This window comes from Balearica regulorum, chromosome 2, assembly GCF_011004875.1.
Source record: "Balearica regulorum gibbericeps isolate bBalReg1 chromosome 2, bBalReg1.pri, whole genome shotgun sequence".
In the NCBI taxonomy this organism is placed as follows: Eukaryota; Metazoa; Chordata; class Aves; order Gruiformes; family Gruidae; genus Balearica; species Balearica regulorum.
Window position 1 is genome coordinate 52050783 of NC_046185.1, and position 17366 is coordinate 52068148.

A 17366-nucleotide genomic window follows, 5' to 3' on the forward strand; every position below is an offset into this window, starting at 1 on the left:
TCAGCAGAAAGGAAAAAAACCCCCAAAAACTAAAAAAACCACACAAAACCAACGCACAAAACCAAAAACAAAGTCAGCGACTCCAGAAAGCAGCTCTTAGTCTGTCTGTTCCAGTCTGCAATAAAGTCATCCCTCTTAATTCCCAGCGCATATTGTTCCTACCAAAGAGCAAAACCTTAGGAGGAAATCACATCAGTGAAGGGAACGCCAGCTCCTTTGTACTATTTTTCAACCCTGCCTTGGGAGCCAATAATCTGTCATCCCTTGAATAAACAAGCACCTTATCATATCACAAACATTTATTTAACCCTTTTCTCCTGAGCTTTTACCAGCCAAGCAAAGTGGCTGGGGGGGCGGGGGGAGGATAGCCCTATCCCTAGACTGCTCTGGCAGAAAGGACAAATTTCCTGTGTATTACACCCAATCTGTAAAGTGTCAGGCCGCCCTTCTTCAGCCTCCATGAAAAGCAGCAGCTTGAATCCCTGCATTTCACATAGCACAACCAAATTTTCCTGTCCCCCCCTTCATCCCTCCCCCGGTACATTAACGCCTCCCTCCCTGGAGACGTACCCTCGATTCCATCTGAGGGTCCATCTAAATGGAGCCAGATTTAATTTCTTGGAGGTGGGGGGGGGGGGGGGAGCAAGGGAGATTGTTTACATTTCTTCTTTTAACAAGAGACTGTGATGAACAGAGCTTTTGATTCCAAGTTGCCGAGGTGGGTTTTTTTTAGAGATATTCTTTGACTCTGACATCATCAGAAAATGGAATCAGCAAAGTATGTGCATTTCCTCAGCTCCCACAATATCCATTTTCTCTCAGTGGATGTTTCTTGTTTTTCTTTTCCAGTGTTGCTCCCACACAATGGGGCCAATTTTTGTTCAGGACAAAGAAAATATAAACAGAGCATGGATTTGGAATATGAGCAAGGTCTCCAAGCTTACACAAATCTTCAGCCATGGGGAAGGGCTACATTATATTAAGCATCTGCCAGTAAAGCCTGGCTAACCAAGTGCCAGCCAGTATTGCCAGTTGCTTTTCTGGTACCTCCAGAACGTTGCAAATGCTGATGGTCAAGACTGGCACTACGAATTAAAATCTTGATTTAGACTCAGTGGAGTCCCTGAGCATTTGAAGTGCACACATTGCAGGTGAGGCCAGCTGGCCTGAGCGGGTGGGCAGGTAAAGCCTTTTCTCCTTCCCATAGTATGGTATCATAAATACTGAGCTCATCAGCCAAAGTCCAGCTGTCGGAGGAGAACAGTCCTACATAGGGAGAGTCAATTACTGGAGAGTCAAACTGGCCGTCCCATAGGGCTTGGCATGTAGCCTCCTAGAAGCTTGTGAACTAATATGTGACATCATTAAAGAAAAAATTACTCCCCTCACCTACTCATCTTCTGGCTTAAAACAAGGATAAAAATCTAGTGTTCAGCCACAGAGTCAAACCTGCTCTTCCAAACAGCCTGGGAAGCCCATGCTTTGAAAGGCAGTTAGTATTTTAGGCAAATTAGCTATGTTTGCTGCTTGTGGGTAAACCACAGCATGTGAAAGTGTCCCCTCATGCAGGTCCACAAGTGACTTGCTCACGCTGACCTGAACATCAGCCGGGCTGGGATGGCCAGTCCCTGGAAGAGAGAGGCAGCTCACTGGGGGCTGCCAGAGCCAAGCTCTGCTGCATCCACCGCTGGGACAGGGGCAGGGGCAGGAGCTTGTCCCCACAGGTACCCAGGGTATCCACGTTTTCACGGGAAGGTCTTCCTGACAGCAAGTCACCCAGCACAGTGCTGCATACAGGACGGCACTAAGCTATGACAAGCTGATTTACGCTGGAAGAGTTGATTTATGGTGGGTGATATAAACCAACTGCAGTAAGGGCCTCATATCTCCAGGCTCACCAACTGCAGCGCAGAAGCTGCTGGAAAATACCCTGTGAAACATTTTTCTAGATAAAATAATATTCAGCCGTCAGCAGATGAACTTCATTGACATCCTCTGAATCCACAGCTTGACAGACCTTGTACTGAGGAGCAGAGACACAAGTTGGCTTGTTAAAAGGTTGAAGTCTACAGACAAACCCTGCCGCCACTGAAATGATGAGGACTTTGGTTCTGTTGGTCTACTCCAGGTCTTCTCTTTGGTCTAACACCCTAGTCTGCTGAGATCAGCTGGTTGGGATGATAACTGACCCAAGGGAAAAGGAATAAATATAAGTGATGTACAACTCAACTTCCAAAGGCTGTTTATATTAACAATGTTAAAATGCTGGTTTTTTGCTCTTTCCCATTGCCTAATGACTAGCGTGAGAATGAACTATTTGCAAGTTTTCAATTTGCCTGAATTTTTTTGATTCGGATGTTTCCATTCATTAGAAAAATGAATACTCTAGCAGTCAACCAAGACTCAGAAGAACCCTCAGTGAAGAAAGGGGCAAACAAAAACCTCACTTGGGTGAGGCTGGGTGACTGCCCACGGGATGGATCCAGAGGCCTCCGGCTCCATGGTTTTAGCATCATGACAGCATTTACATCCATCGTTGCTTTTGAGTCAGCTGGCCTGAGTATGTGACTGGCAAGTGCAAACATGGGAAAGAAATTCTGAAAAAGTTTCATGTGAGGTCAACAGATGACACCAAAAAGCAGTCCTAAGGGAAAGAAAGAAAGCAAGTCTAGGATGAAGTGAGGGTTCGGGCCTGGAGAAGAAATGAGAGATAGAAGTTGCAGAAAGGCTGGGTGGAGTCTGTGCAAGCTGGGTGCTGCTCGTGAAACACTGGCATTTTAAAGCATTTTTCATAGGAAGCTGCTCGTCTCTCAAAACTCCAGGGTGGCTCATGATCACTAAACCCTGCAGCAGAAACAGTCCCAGATCCAAATTCATCCTTAGCAAAACACGAATTAACTTAGCCTTATACTCTTAGAAATAAAGTCAGCTTTTATCAGAGGCTGAAGAGACATATTGGCTTCTCAAAGTCCTTCCCCCACCTGCAGCAGGGAGAAGCCAGGGAAAAGGTTTTGATGTTAAAAGGAAGGCAAAGGGGAGCGCCTGGCTGGCGGGCTGCAGTTTTGCTTCAATTCTCACAGCCATGCCTGCAGAGCCCCAGGATACACAGCATGCAGCTAGCTCCTTGTAACCGTGAGGAGAAAGGATAAATGGATTGTTTTGGAGTGATATGCACGTAGAACTCATGCCACTGGAGAACGCAGCCAGGCTATTTTTAATGTACTGCTTCATTTTGCACCTGCTACCATTACAGAGTTGTTTTTGTTTCCATTAGAACCACTTGTCTTGAGGAGTTTATAACTCCTATGAAATGTGTAGTTCTAGGCTGGATCTTCATCCTTAGTTCGGGAATAAAGATTTTTATCATTCAAAAACAGAAGAAGGTTAGCATGCAGCATTAAGAGCATATTGTAGGAATGTTTTGAATAATTTTATGAGGTTTTCATAATTGTAATTCCTGAAGGGCCGTTTAACATAGTATGCTGGTTTTGGCTGGGATAGAGTTCATTTTCTTCGTAGTAGCTAGTATGGGGCTGTGTTTTGCATTTGTGCTGAAAACAGCGTTGATAATGCAGATATGTTTTTGTTATTGTTGAGCAGTGCTCACACAGAGCCAAGGCCTTTTCTGTTCCTCACCCCACCAGCGAGCAGGCTGGGGGTGCACAAGGAGTTGGGAGGGGACACAGCCAGGACAGCTGACCCCAACTGACCAAAGGGATATTCCATACCATATGATGTCATGCTCCGCATATAAAGCTGGGGGAAGAAGAAGATGGGGCAGGACATTCGGAGTGATGGCATTGGTCTTCCCAAGTAACCATTACACGTGATGGAGCCCTGCTTTCCTGGGGATGGCTGAGCACCTGCCTGCCCATGGGGAGTGGGGAGTGGGGAGTGAATTCCTGGTTTTGCTTTGCTTGTGTGTGTGGCGTTTACTTTACCTATTCAACTGTCTTTATCTCAACCCGCGAGTTTTCTCACTTTCACTCTTCCTATTTTCTCCTACATCCTGCCGGGGGGGGGAGTGATCGAGCGGCTGCGTGGGGCTGAGCTGCCAGCTGGGGTTAAACCACGACACATAGCCTCCTTTATTCATTCTGAAATGGAGCAACACAGGCTACAAAGACCTTTCCCTAGGGAGCTTGCAAAACCGAAATTGCATGAAGAGTCATTCTTAAGTACTTAATCAGCCACAATATTGCAATAAAATGATGAAATAAGAGATAAGAAACCTCGGCCCTTTTTCCCACTCTGACCATGCAGAGGGCCAAGTGGAGCTCAGCACCTCTTTGAGAGGTCAGAGGCTGGTGCCTGGTGCAGACCTGCATTGCCTTAGATCACACACTCCCAAATACCATCCCAGTGCAGTGCCAGGGAAGAAATTCTCGCTTCAGCAGCCTGCCAGAGCCCATGAGGGAAGCCAAGGTAGAAACACCACTTTGCTGCTTGCCCTCTGCCACCTTCTCTGATGAACACCAGAAGTGTTTTGGTTAAATCGTGCTCATGTTGCAGTGTGATCCCACCGAGAAAGACTGCAGACACACCAAAGTCCCTAACATCTGGATATCTGCAGCCTTTTGTGGTATCTCCCCAGCTAATGCCAAGGCAAAGGCTCTGCAAATGCTCCCTGTGGTGGCCTGGTCCCGTGCCACAAGTGCTCCCGTGTTTGGACAACAGCCATCTGAGCAGATCTACGCTCTCTCCACAAAGCGGAGACAGCACTAAGAGGATTATTTGCAGGTGTTTTCTTCCTGCCACAGAAAGCTGGTGCCCTGGCAGTCTGCTAAATGGCTTTGAGGCATGGTGTTCTTCACTATGGCAGCAACGATCAGTCTGGGGACAACGGCCAGTGCCCACAAGGCAACTGCAGTGCTGGAGAGCACCCACCAAGCCTGTTGGACATCTGTGCTTTTCAGGCTGGGCTCCCTGGAGGCTCTCTCAGCCTGACGCCTGGCAACAATGTCTTGCTCAAGACTATTTGCCTGTTTTCCTTTCCATGTTCAAGCTCTTGACCGAGTTGTTTTACAGTCAGGATAACAACAGAGAAGGTCTTATATATCACCTCCATTATTAACGGTCCTCATGAAGTTAATAAAATAATTAGAAATAATTAGAAATAATGTTAATAAAATAATTAGAAATAATGGTGCAAAATCTCAGCACCAAATATATTCAAGACGACTGCCCCCATGTCTTCATAAATCAAACCAAATCCCTAAATCCAAAGCATTCTGAATTAAAGTCATGGGTTTGGGTCCTTTATCTATATTAATTTGGATAACAAAAATGTATTATTTCCCCCCTGAATATTAATTCTATTAATTCAGACTCCTAGACCAAATTTATTTCGACAGCCCTTGCACGCTCTCTCCTTGGCTTTCTGCAAATTCCTGACCAGTGACTTTGGCAGCAGTCATCTCGCCTGGACCAGAAGCACAAGTGCTTAACCATCTAATTGCAACAATTTCTGTCAGGAAATCACAACTAATTATGCGGGCAATTGCAAGTTTGCACAGATTTGGAGTTTGCAAACATTTCATCCAAAATGTGTTAACCTAACAAGATGCCACGGACGCCAGCCAAGGAGGGCTGCAGGCTCCGCTCCCGCTGTATCCTAGTAAGGGAATCCTCACACTGCAGCAGTCCCACTGGGAGGATCAGACTCGGGCCACTGAGTCCTTCTTATCACGGCTGCCTGCCAAATTCTTCTCAGGAATAAGTGTCACTTTGTGGTACCTCTATTTTCCTTCCCAATAAAATAATAATTTGGCAGTGCCTGAGATGATGATAGTAAATCAGTGTAAGACAGCAGAGGTTACTGATAAATTCAACCTATTTATCAAGCCACGTCACTTAGCAATGTTAGCTGCAAGTGGACGTAGGCTACTGTACTCTTAAAGTAGTTTGCTTCAGAAAATGAAGTAGGTAATGTTCTCAGGAAAACAGGGAAACATGACCTCTCTTCTCCCCAGAAGGGAATTACTGGGGGCTGACCTGCCTCTGTTATGTTAGCATCACATGCCCGGGCTGAACCACAGCCACCATGCCTGGTGTACCAGTGTGGCCATCACCTGGACCAGCTATGGCCTATGGGAGAAAAAGCAGGCGTCCTCCCCACTCTTTCCATACAACAACATGTTTTGCACCCCTCTGACGTGATCTGTTGCCCAGTACCCCAAGGCATTTTGAGCCTTTCAGGTGCAAGGCAGCATGGAGGCTAGACAGTCCTGCCCACAGGCTGGCCCAGAAATGTCCCATGGGTTCGCACTAGCAGCTGGTTTCTCCACTGTGCTACTGAAGGACTGTGAGGATGAGTGTCCCCAGACGTCTTGATCTCCATCTCCTTTTGGTCCTGCAGTGACACCCACCCGATTGCTGCTGAACCCCTATCCGTGGGATTGCGGCACTGTTATGGAGATCCTATCAGAAGTAAAACCTGCAGTCTAAATTATATGTGCAAATCACCCCCTCTGTATGGATTTTACAGTGTGGGACAAAAGATTTTCTTTGAACTTGGGATTACAATTTTTATACAGGTCACCCTCTTCCACTTCTATCTTTCTTTCACTTCTCCTTGCATTTTCCCACTGCATTGCAGTGCTTTTCAAAGATGGAACTAACAGGTTATCTTAAGAACAGACCACAGACTTGAAATCTGCCCTCTGTTTTCATAAAAAAAGAAAAGTTTTTCAGGAGGATAATCATATTCGGAAATGATGTGACTAAATGTTATCAGGTTGTCATGGTGATTGCAGTCTTTTAAAAAATGTCTGTATTGTGGTTCACTAATGAGCAATATATTAACTAAACTAAACACTATTTGTCTTTTCAAGTACTATTCATACGCACTACTGAATTAAATCTTTTTTTTTTACTGCTATTGGAATACTGTTCTTTGTCTTATAAACACTGGAACTGAATTCAGGCAATAAACAAGAGCAGAGATAACTTCGTCACCTTTGCTATATTTCACAGCACTGTGTCAAGCTGAGCCTCACATTAACCAGTCTGCAGTAGTAGATACTGTGCATCACATTGCCAGCAAAACTACTTGCATAAGGTAGAACTTCAGCCCCGTAGTTTCTGGCACTTGAAATTTTGTCGGTCTCCATACCAGTGTAATTCCTACCACATATCTCACTGGTGTTAGGGTTTACATTTGTATGATGTGCAGAAGACAAGCTGGAACTCTGAAGCAATGCACGAGTCAGGCTGGTTCTGAGCTCGACCCACCCCTACTAGCTCAAACCTTTAAAATTCACCTTCCAAGTCCCCTAGACTCCATGTGGCTACTGAGGAAGCTTTTCTTCTCCTAAATGGGCATGGAAATTGTAGAGATGAAACTAGCTTTTAGCACTCACGTACATGTCAAGGCATGGTCTGCATTTCAGAAACTCTTTGGACTTTAGAGCTCCTCCCAGCAGCTCCACTAAAACCTCTCCTAGAATGAATCTACCACAACCCAAGAGGATACGGCAGTTTTGGAGCGGCAGTGAGGTCACACCAGAGGGGAAAAGACAGATAAAGATACCCTAAGAGAGACAGTGAAAACCTTTGAGAGTCTGGAGGTCTTTCAATCCTGAAACTGCCATCCCAGGTTCAGGCTTGATCAGGACCTTCACTGCCCTCCTACACCCTCCAAACCCTGCACTGGTACTGGAAGTAGCTCCAAATGATGCAGAGGATAAGACAGAGCTGAGCCCCGTCCAGATGGACATCAATCATAAATCACACCTTTGCAAAATAATTTCAAGTGGTACTCTGTTATTTTTCTGAAATGAAAACTGTGTTTTAGTTCCTGATTCTTTTGACACAAGCTAAGATGAAAATCCCAACTCCTTCAGTCTTCTCTGAAGCCTGTTCCTGCCTGAGATCTGCAGCAAATCCATGATTTTGGCTACGCCTCCTTGCAAAGCAAGTTTGTCAGTAGGACATGAGAGAGCTGAAAACACATTGTTCAGATGTTTCATGTTCTGTGGGGAAGAGATGACATTATTGCACACACTTAGCCCTTATATTACATGTTTTTCCTCTGCAGTTCACACTTAGGTCCCATTGGCATCCCATTAGTTTTTCAAGTCTGCTAGAGGAAGACCACATTGACTGGAACATAATCACTAGCAATTGAATTAGTTGAGACTTCCCAGGCATCTTGCAACTTTTGTTTATAGAGTTGTTTAATATTATGACTCATTCGCTTTATTTTTGTTCAGTGAGTAATATTTGGTGCTTACACGTGTTTTCTTTTTGTAACATGCTCAGCTTTGTAACATATCTTTTGAACACAGAATCTCCCTTGTTTCAACTTTGCTCTACTTAGACAGAATTTAAACACATAAACCCTGCTATCGAAAACTCATCATTAATTAATTATGCCTCTCAACATAGGTTTTGTGTGTCAACAAAGTAGTCCTGGCTCTCCCCCTGCCCGATATATTTCCCCTCCTTCCCCCCACCACTGCAAGGCTATATTTAGTTGGAGATTTAGGTTGATCTGTAATTCCCACTGCAAATTCCTTTCCATCAGCAACTACAGCCAGAAGGTCTGAATAAGGGAAAGGTCTGCACTTCAAGAGGCTTCCTGTTTCCCTGGATTTTCAGGTTTGCTACTGTTTGTAGAGCGAGGCTGGTACTAGACTCTGCAGACTAAGTGACTGCTAACTCATCCCTGTTCTGGCACTGGCATCAAACTCGGGTGCAAAACATTGTCCAGTTGATGGCCCTTCCAGAAATATAGGCAGTGAAAGCAAAGAAAGCATGTCTGATCCTGAAATATTTCCAGAGTAAAGTGTCAGAGAGGATAATGCTGACAGGACTGGCAATCTCTCTGAGAAGGAGAATGAAGTAGAGGAGAGCAGTCTGTAAATCACTGTGGAGGAAAGTGCAGCGCAGGGAGAGCTCTGGGTATAGAGGTCTGAAACACTCAGCCGTGCTTCAAATGCAGGCGGGGAAAACAGAAAGGAAAATCTTATACACTCCTGCTAGGTTTTCTCTAAGCTTTTCAATAGTTCTTTTTCCGCAATGCTTGCACTCCTGGCCTTAGACATGCTCTACCCTGCAAACTCCCTCTCCCTTGGCTTTAACCTAAAGTAAAATGAAGCAGCGAGATGCAGCCTTCGCTTCCTCCTGGACCCGCACTGCAGAGCCACTGCAGAGCCTCTTCCCAAAGAGCAGCTCAGTCTGGGATGAGAGCCTTGCTTGGGGGCTTTGAAGACCAGGGTTCAACCACCTCCTAACCACAAACGTCCTGGGCAGAGCCTGCCGCTTGTAAAATGCAAGCCTTTTATTCACCTACCTCCTAGGCATGTTGAGAGGATAAATAGTTTAAAGCCCATGAGATGCTCAAAGATTATGGTCCTGGGAAGCATGTAGTACTGGAGATTAGTTGGGTTTGCTACCTCATTCCCCTCCAGACTCTAAGATTTCCATTTTGCTAACTATTTCACTACAATTCACATTCATTTTTTTACCCACTGTTGAACTGTCAAAAAAAGAGCCAGTCTGGACATTTTTAGTTTCAGCTGCATTTTAACACTTTACCATTTTTTAAAATGAAGCCAAACACTTGTCTACCTAGTTTGGATGATGTCAGTGTATGTGTAAAATGAGCACGATAAAGAGTGTAATATGGAGTATATCCAATAGCTGATTTTTATGTCAACCAAGAGAAACAAGATGACTGTATGACAAAGTTATCCCTAGAAGAAGAATCAGGGCTGAGGTGCAGCGAAAAGATTATCTGCACTTATTCACCTGCAAAACCTTGCTTTGTAGTATTACGTTCTCATCAGTAATTGTAACAATGACTGTAAGCCTGAACAAAAGCCAGATGATGCTGATGAAGTCTTTCATGGAATTCAGTAGGCTCAGGATCACACTCTACGTTTATAATTTCTTTTGCCCTCGCTTAACATTTGTAGGCTTGAGGCCAAACTTCTTAGGTGTTTACCATAAGAAGCCAAATTTTCTATTAATGTCCCCAAAGAATATCCACATTGCTGACCGAAAGGGCTCTCTTACCATGCATCCAAGCATTAAGGTCCCTTTGAAATGATGGCTCCAAGTGTCATATCTGTCTTTTATTTTCACAGCATATGCTGACTAAACAGGGCTGCCACTGGCTTCCATCTCTTTCCATATTTTCTGCTTTCTATCTCAGCCTTTCTACTGTCTTTTATCATTTTACTATCTTGGGTTATCTGAAGTTGTATAATCTATAGTTTATAATCTATAATCTGTAGTTGTATAATCTATAATCTCAAGGATGTGGAGTGGTGTTGCTGCAGAGATATATATACACAGAACATGCTTTTGCTGCCACGTTCATTGTACTAAACAAACAGTTTTGATAGAGATCTTCTGCTTATAATTATGTACTTCCAAATATCAAATAATATTTTGTCAAATATCTCATAATTGCAACAAGCATAGCTAATTGCCTTTGCTCTTGTTCTTGCCCCAAACTTCCTGCGTTAGCAGAATATATTTATAGCAGCTATGTAATGAGTATGTTGCACTGATTGAAATGTTGGATGTGTTTCAGTTATTGTTTATGCTTTACTATTTCTTCTTGCTTTATAGATCAGAGGCTGTGGAAAGTGTTCAGGGTTCAGCTTGATGCAGTTATGATGACTTCGTAATGTTAATTTCTCTTTTTATTATATCTGCTGTTCAGGTTAAAAGACCTAGTAGCAATGACAAGACCTTTCAAAAATGATGGAGCCAAACACTTTCAAACCATGGAGAAATTTGGTCCAGATTCAAACTTCACAGCTTGGATTTATCTCCATAATGAACTGAACCAACACCCAAGATACGAACAGCCTTGAACTCAGATCCCAGATAAGGCCGTTGTGTGCAAATTCTTCCCTTAGAGCTTAGACTCATGATCTTTTCAGAAAGGGGCTTTCCTAATTTTAGATGTTACTGCCTATCTCCTCTTTGCAAGTGCCTTTCGGTGGGAGGTTACCATGTCCTCAGCTGAGCCAAGCAAACGGACTTGGTGAGCTAATCAGCTTCAGCGCAAAGTCAGCAAAGTCACGTTGAGCTGCTGCAGAGGGTGAGTTGAGCCAAGCTGGTGGCTTTGCCCGGACGTGATTTCCATTTGTACAATTGGACCCTGCTGTGGAAATGGTAACCCCTAGTGCAGGGGCAGCAGATAATGGCTTATTTTTTTATCCCTAGAAGAAGAATTCTTCTAGGTTAGACCTGCAAGAATGCCTCTGCCTCCATCCCTCTGTGCTACTCAAACCTAAGCCATTGACTTACACCAAAACAGAATTTTGTCCCGTCTGTAGCTGACAGGGGACCAATTGACAAAGCCCAGTCTATTTGTATCCCTAAGTATATTTGCATGATTCCTTTGTGGATACTTTTTACATGAGTCAGTCTCTGCAAAAGGAAAAACACTGGTTTCACCAAGAAAATACAAAAGTTTGTTTTCAATACCATAAAATGTCTCTCCACTTAATTACTTCTGAAGAGTTCAGACTTATGAATAAAGGGCCTAATAAGGAGCTGCCGTAGCTGGTGTGTCCCTGGGACTGCTCTTTATTTACAATAAAGCGAGTAAGATCAGGATTTGACCTGATGGCATGACTGCTAGCATTCCTGTAAATTCCAGTTGCAGTTACTCTTTCACATGTAACTTTGCTTTTCCCAAAGAAGCTTGTCTGGTGTTTTATTTTTGTGTTTGGGCAGACTGGCATGTTGTCTCTGGCTTCGTGAGGAATGCCGAGGTGGAACAGACAGAACATCAGCTCTACGGGAAAAAGAAACGGCCATGGCTTCCACGTAAGCCTCCTGCCTTTCGTCAGCTAACGTCCTACCTCTGGTAGAGAGGCATTTTTTCCCACCCACTTCGGCCTTGATGGAAACTAAAGGAAAACAAGACAGATTGGTATATACCTGGTCTGTAGATCATCGCGTCCTTCCCCTACTTAGTAAATGTTTCTTTAATTGGCTTAGTTAGCCCCCCTCACCTTTCAGCACTTCAGGAACGACTCTTTGAAGAGAGCCATGTACAGAGATTTAGTTGACATTTAGTGACACTAGGCTCTGCAGTCTCCAAAATATGACTGATGTCACTTGTTATGTTCCCTTGGGTCTCTGGGGACAAAGTCACTCTTACCCTGAAGCATGCATTGACAATCTCAAGATAACACTTCTTTGACAAGAGTCAGGGGCCCTGTTCCAGGGTCTAATGTAATCTCTAGAAAGTTTCCAATCTGGGCATTGTTTGTTATTTATATTTCATATCTGAGGTTTGTGTTTGCCTTGCTGTGATTTTAGTATGAAAGCTGCTAATAAGAACAAAAATTCATACCTTTTTTCTGCTGGATGGATCTGCTGGGAGGTCTGTGCTCAGATGGAAGAAACCTCGTTCAAGGCAAACAAATTCAAGTGAACCTAGGAAAATAATCACGACCTGTATTCTTATTCTGCAAACAAAGCCACTGGCATTGAGAAGACTGGGACTGAGGTGTGAATGAAAATGAATTTTACTCTAAATATGTGAATCTATTAAGCCCATCCTTACCATGTATCTACCCTTCACAGCACCAGGAGAGGAGCTCATAGGCAGAAAGAGATATTCTTTGGTTTATTCCTTAGCCCCTCAGAGAGGGCTGGCTTTATTAATGCTTTATTTTGCCTTTATCCATTATTTCATTTTCTTTGCTCCACCCAGACACAAAGCAACGGAGACGGGGGCTGGCGAGCTGCTGACGCCCCGCTCACGGGGAAGAGGGCTTTGATGCCAACCTCGTCCCGTCGGAAGACCTGTCAAGTGGTTCCTGCCTCGGCACTCCCCTCTTTAGGGGTCACCCAAGAGACCCGAGGCGCGGAGGCTCTGGGGGCGCGGCGGGGCGCCCACCCGTGGCGCGACGCCCGCGTGGCGAGGTGCGGCGGGGGCGACCGGCACACGAGGGCGCTCGCCGCAGGGCTCAGCCCTCGCTCCGGCCGGCATCGCCAGGCACCGCTCCTGCCCTGGGCTTCTCCTCCGGACCCGCCGAGCATTTTTTTTATTATTTTTTTTTTAATTTTTTTTTTTTTTCTAAGAACGATTTGAGCATTATTTTTAAAGAGGAGTGAAATAATAGTTTGTCTCTTGCAGACCAAAGGCTAAACCAACTGATAAAATTCAGCTGCTATCTGGGATAAATGCAGCTGAAACTGCCAAAACAAGCCTGACCTCCCTTCCTGCGGGTGCGCACCGAAGGGTTTCACCAGGAACTCAGCACTCAGCAAAGCAGGGCTGGCACGGAGGGAAAAGGAGGGGATGTGCAATGAGGAAACGGTACTTCAACAACTAGCTCATCTTTACTGCTTTAGTGCACGCTTTAAAATATTAATTTAATCATTGAGGTTAATAATTTATTGGTGGCAGCGAGAACTTGAAGAGGGAACTCTAGAGAAGTTTTTTATTCTTTTTCTCTGTTATACCTTTGATGAAACTGCAGGTTTGTAACAGCCCTCTCCTGTCGCTCTCTCCCCTAGGCAGCATCACAGGCTGAGTGCTCCCTTGTGGAAGTAAGACATTGGGCTCTTGTTGAGAAGGATCAATTAGTACCCTGTAACCACCCACCCCTCACCAAAACAGCAGCTGGAGGTCGTTGAGAGTCCACTGAGCAGAAATGGCCAGTGTGAATGGATGAACTGGCTGAAAACACAGAAATCACAAGCAAGCTTTCCTTGTAGGTCTTCCTAGAATGACTTTTGCATGAAGGTGCCTGAAATAGAGCAAGAGACACAGCAAAGGGACATCAAGGCATCTAAGGGATCTGGACATCTGCAGGGTTTGGCAGCAGCTGGGATGCAACAGAGTCTGTTGGGGTACCAAGGTATTGCCCAAAGGAACTGAAGAGGCAGGTAGGTATCTCAATACCTTTGTGGCTCCAGGCCTTAACTTCCCAAGCAAGGATTCCAATAATAACTCTGTCACGAAAGCAGCTCATATCCACATATGACAAGCCTGTGTGCCTAGCATAGCTTGGTTTTTTTTTTTATTGTCCTGGTTGTCTGTTCTCTGCCAGTTCCCAAGCACTAGGTTTGCATCTCCTTTCCTCCCAAAGCACCCAGGCTCAGTGTCTGGAGCTGATATTGCACATACATATAACTGGCCATGGGTAAGTGAAAGTACCTCTATTCTCTGTGCATCTTAGACCTTTGGGTGCATAAGATGGGCAGAAAATCCAGGGAAAGAAAATGTAATAATAGTTTGGAGAAAAAGGATTTCTCGCTGTAAAACCAGAGTTTTTTCACAAGGAATTCAGGGTTGCCTCTCCCAGAGATGAATGCATAAACTGTGAACATTCTTTCACTTGCCTATTGCCACATCAAAGAGGCAGTGGAAATGAATTCCCAGTCTAGTTCAAGTTAAATTAAAATATATTCCAGTAAGGTGTCTCTGTGTGTATTTTTTATTTTTAAGTTGCAGTGTTCCCACCGTTGCTGGAAAGACACATCACTTGTAAAATAAACAGATTCCCAGCCTTGCTCCATTGCTTTCTATGGACACAACTGCCAGGCGTTGCATTTCTGTCAGAAACACTCCTCTTCTTACACTCTGCGGTTGTTTCCTAAGAAATCTATTACTCATAGCATGTTGATCTTAGAAAGATTCTTCACATTTTCTGGTAAACACAGCACATCATTCTTGTATGATCCTGAAATTAATGTTTTTAAATTGTTTGGGAGATAAGCCAAGCTGTCATTGTTAGGTGCTGTCACAATGACAATCTATAATGTCAAAACACTGCCAATTTCTCATCATGTAAATAGGGAAACTATGCAATGTTATTGATGTAATGCTATTTGCTTAGTAGACCACCACCTACCTTGATAGTTCCTGATGAGATGCTTGAAAAATGCCTTTTAACGTTGGTTTTTGATGATGTGGGATGTGCCAGAAGGGTTTATATGTAGGGCTGAACCAACAGTGTGATCAGTTGTCCTCAGTGCCACATCTAGAACAAGACTTAGGGAACAATTCTAGGTGACAGTAGGCTGTATTGGTTAATCTGGAAACCATATATTTATCCAGGATATTGAGGTTTAGTGAGGTCATGGTCAGTGACCATCACGCATGCTGGAGGGAAGAAATGGGATGCTGAAGGGCCAAAAGTCAGGAGCAGAGAGCTGTTGGTTGCTGGTGATGGGGTTTGTGTGTGCAAAGTTTATCATACACCAAGAGGGATGGGCAGGCTGGAAAGTGAGGAGAGGCAGGACTCACTTCATACCTGGAGGTTCAACCGAGGTTCAAGCAGTCAGCATGTCTGGGCTTAACAATGACTCTGAAGTTGACCCCATCATGTTGTCCTAGTCTGAGATACTCAAGATCAGAGCAAGCAGTTGGAATTTGATGACCTCCAGCTCCTTGACAACCCAAAATGTACTATATAATTCTGTGAACAGAAAGGAAGGGAGAGGCAAGGCCTTCCTCAATTGGACATGGTGCTGAGGCAAGAGCTCTGTCCGCACATATTTTCTACTTCAACATTTGACAGCATCAGAAAACTCCCATAAATGGTCTGACAGATGAAACTGAAGTAAGGAAGAGAAAAATAACTCCCACCCTTCAGGAGGGACTCTGGTCATTGATCTTCTATGCCATTTGTTCCCAAAGCACCTTGTGATGAGAGGCAATGCTAGATGATGGGTGCACAGTGAGTCAGTAGGCAGAGATGGCTTTGCATAGGTTTGCAGTGCAAAGAGAGATGCAGCCAGAGAGAACAGCGACAAGACTAAATAAACTGCACTGAGACATCATTTGCAAAAGAAGAAATAACACTGAAACAGGCCTTGGACAAGGTGCAGCTGTCACCTTGTTCACAAGGGACTGGAAACAGACCCACTGGAGAGCACCAAGGGACTTGGGGTTTAGGCTATCTGTTTTATAAACAATCTTATGCATATTAGACCTCTGTGTTTGTAAAACTGAGCACTGTTAAGAGTGCTGAGAGAGCGCTGCAGTTGGAGGGAACATCTTAGTTGTACACATGCAAATTGACTTCCAGGGTGGGGAGAGAAGTCCTCTAGGGCAAGGTAAGCAGGTATGTCATGGCCTGTTCACACTCCATCTTCAAACTGATCAAATGCCTTAAAACCTTCTCCAGAACCTCAGTCCTTTGAGTGCTACAAGTTCTTTACTTTCCACCTTGAAGTTATTCCTGCTTAGTTGAAACCCATGTGGTTTTGTGCCATTGTTTCCCTTTATCCTAAAAAAGATTTTCTCCTTTCATGGTGCTTATCTCATGCATTTATATATGTCTCCCCTCTCAGACTTTCTCCTGCTGGGCTAAGTAAGCTCTTTAAGTCTTCTCACAGAAGTGTCCTCTATTCCTTAATCACCCTCCTTGCCTTCCTTTGCATTCCTTATTTTGAGTTCATCTTTCTGACCCAGGAAAGGTAAAAAATGTAGAAAGGCTTTTTCATTAAAGTCCTACAAGTGCCTTGTTCAATAGCATCAATACTTCACTATCTTGACTTGAAATATGTGCCCAGCTACAATCTAGAGGGGCATTTGGTATTTTCACATCTCCATCACAATCTCAATGCACAGTCAGCCCAGAAAAATCTACCAGTGTGGGCACTGCAGCTGCTCACATGCCCTTTGTCCTGATGCATAAACTTTATGCAGATCTGAGTATTTTCAGGAATTCAGTTTTATCCTGGATGCAGCTCGGCATGTCTCTAAGGTTAGTAGAGAACAGGTGAATTTGGATCATTTTCCACCTTGAGAGAGATGAAAATAAATAGAGTCGTGATGCCTTGCAAGGATTATGATACAAATTCCAGACCCCTCTAAAAAGCTGTCTTTGTCAATAACTCTGTGAGTAGCATTTCTTCCCCTCACAGAAGTACCTGACCAGGCCACTAGACCCTTCAAACAGCAAATTTTAACATCCAGTATCAAAGCTTTGGTGCATCATCCCAGAAAAGCTGGTGAGGTTGATTCCATGTCAGGACGCACCCATTCACTGTGGGGTTTTTAGGGGCAAATGGTGGAGATACCAAGTACAGACTAACTGAAAATGACTCAGGGCTTCAGTACCCACCAGTACTGAAAGGTGAAGAAAGATGTGAAAGAGCATCTTAAACTGGTTGAGGTTCTGTTAAGCAAAACCTGCTTGGAAGCGTTTACTACCTAGTGGGAAATTGCTTATGCAAGTTGCTATGAGCTAACACCACACTGAGGGTCTACAACCTTGTGTCCAAAAGACTCTGTGGGATTTGAAGCATCATGCTACTGAACTTCTGAATATGTAAAGCAGGATCTTTCATAGACTGGAGAACCAGAGATGATGCAGTGAGACTGACGGAAGATAGAAACTGGTCATTTCTGATCTCTGCAAGAGTAAGTCCCA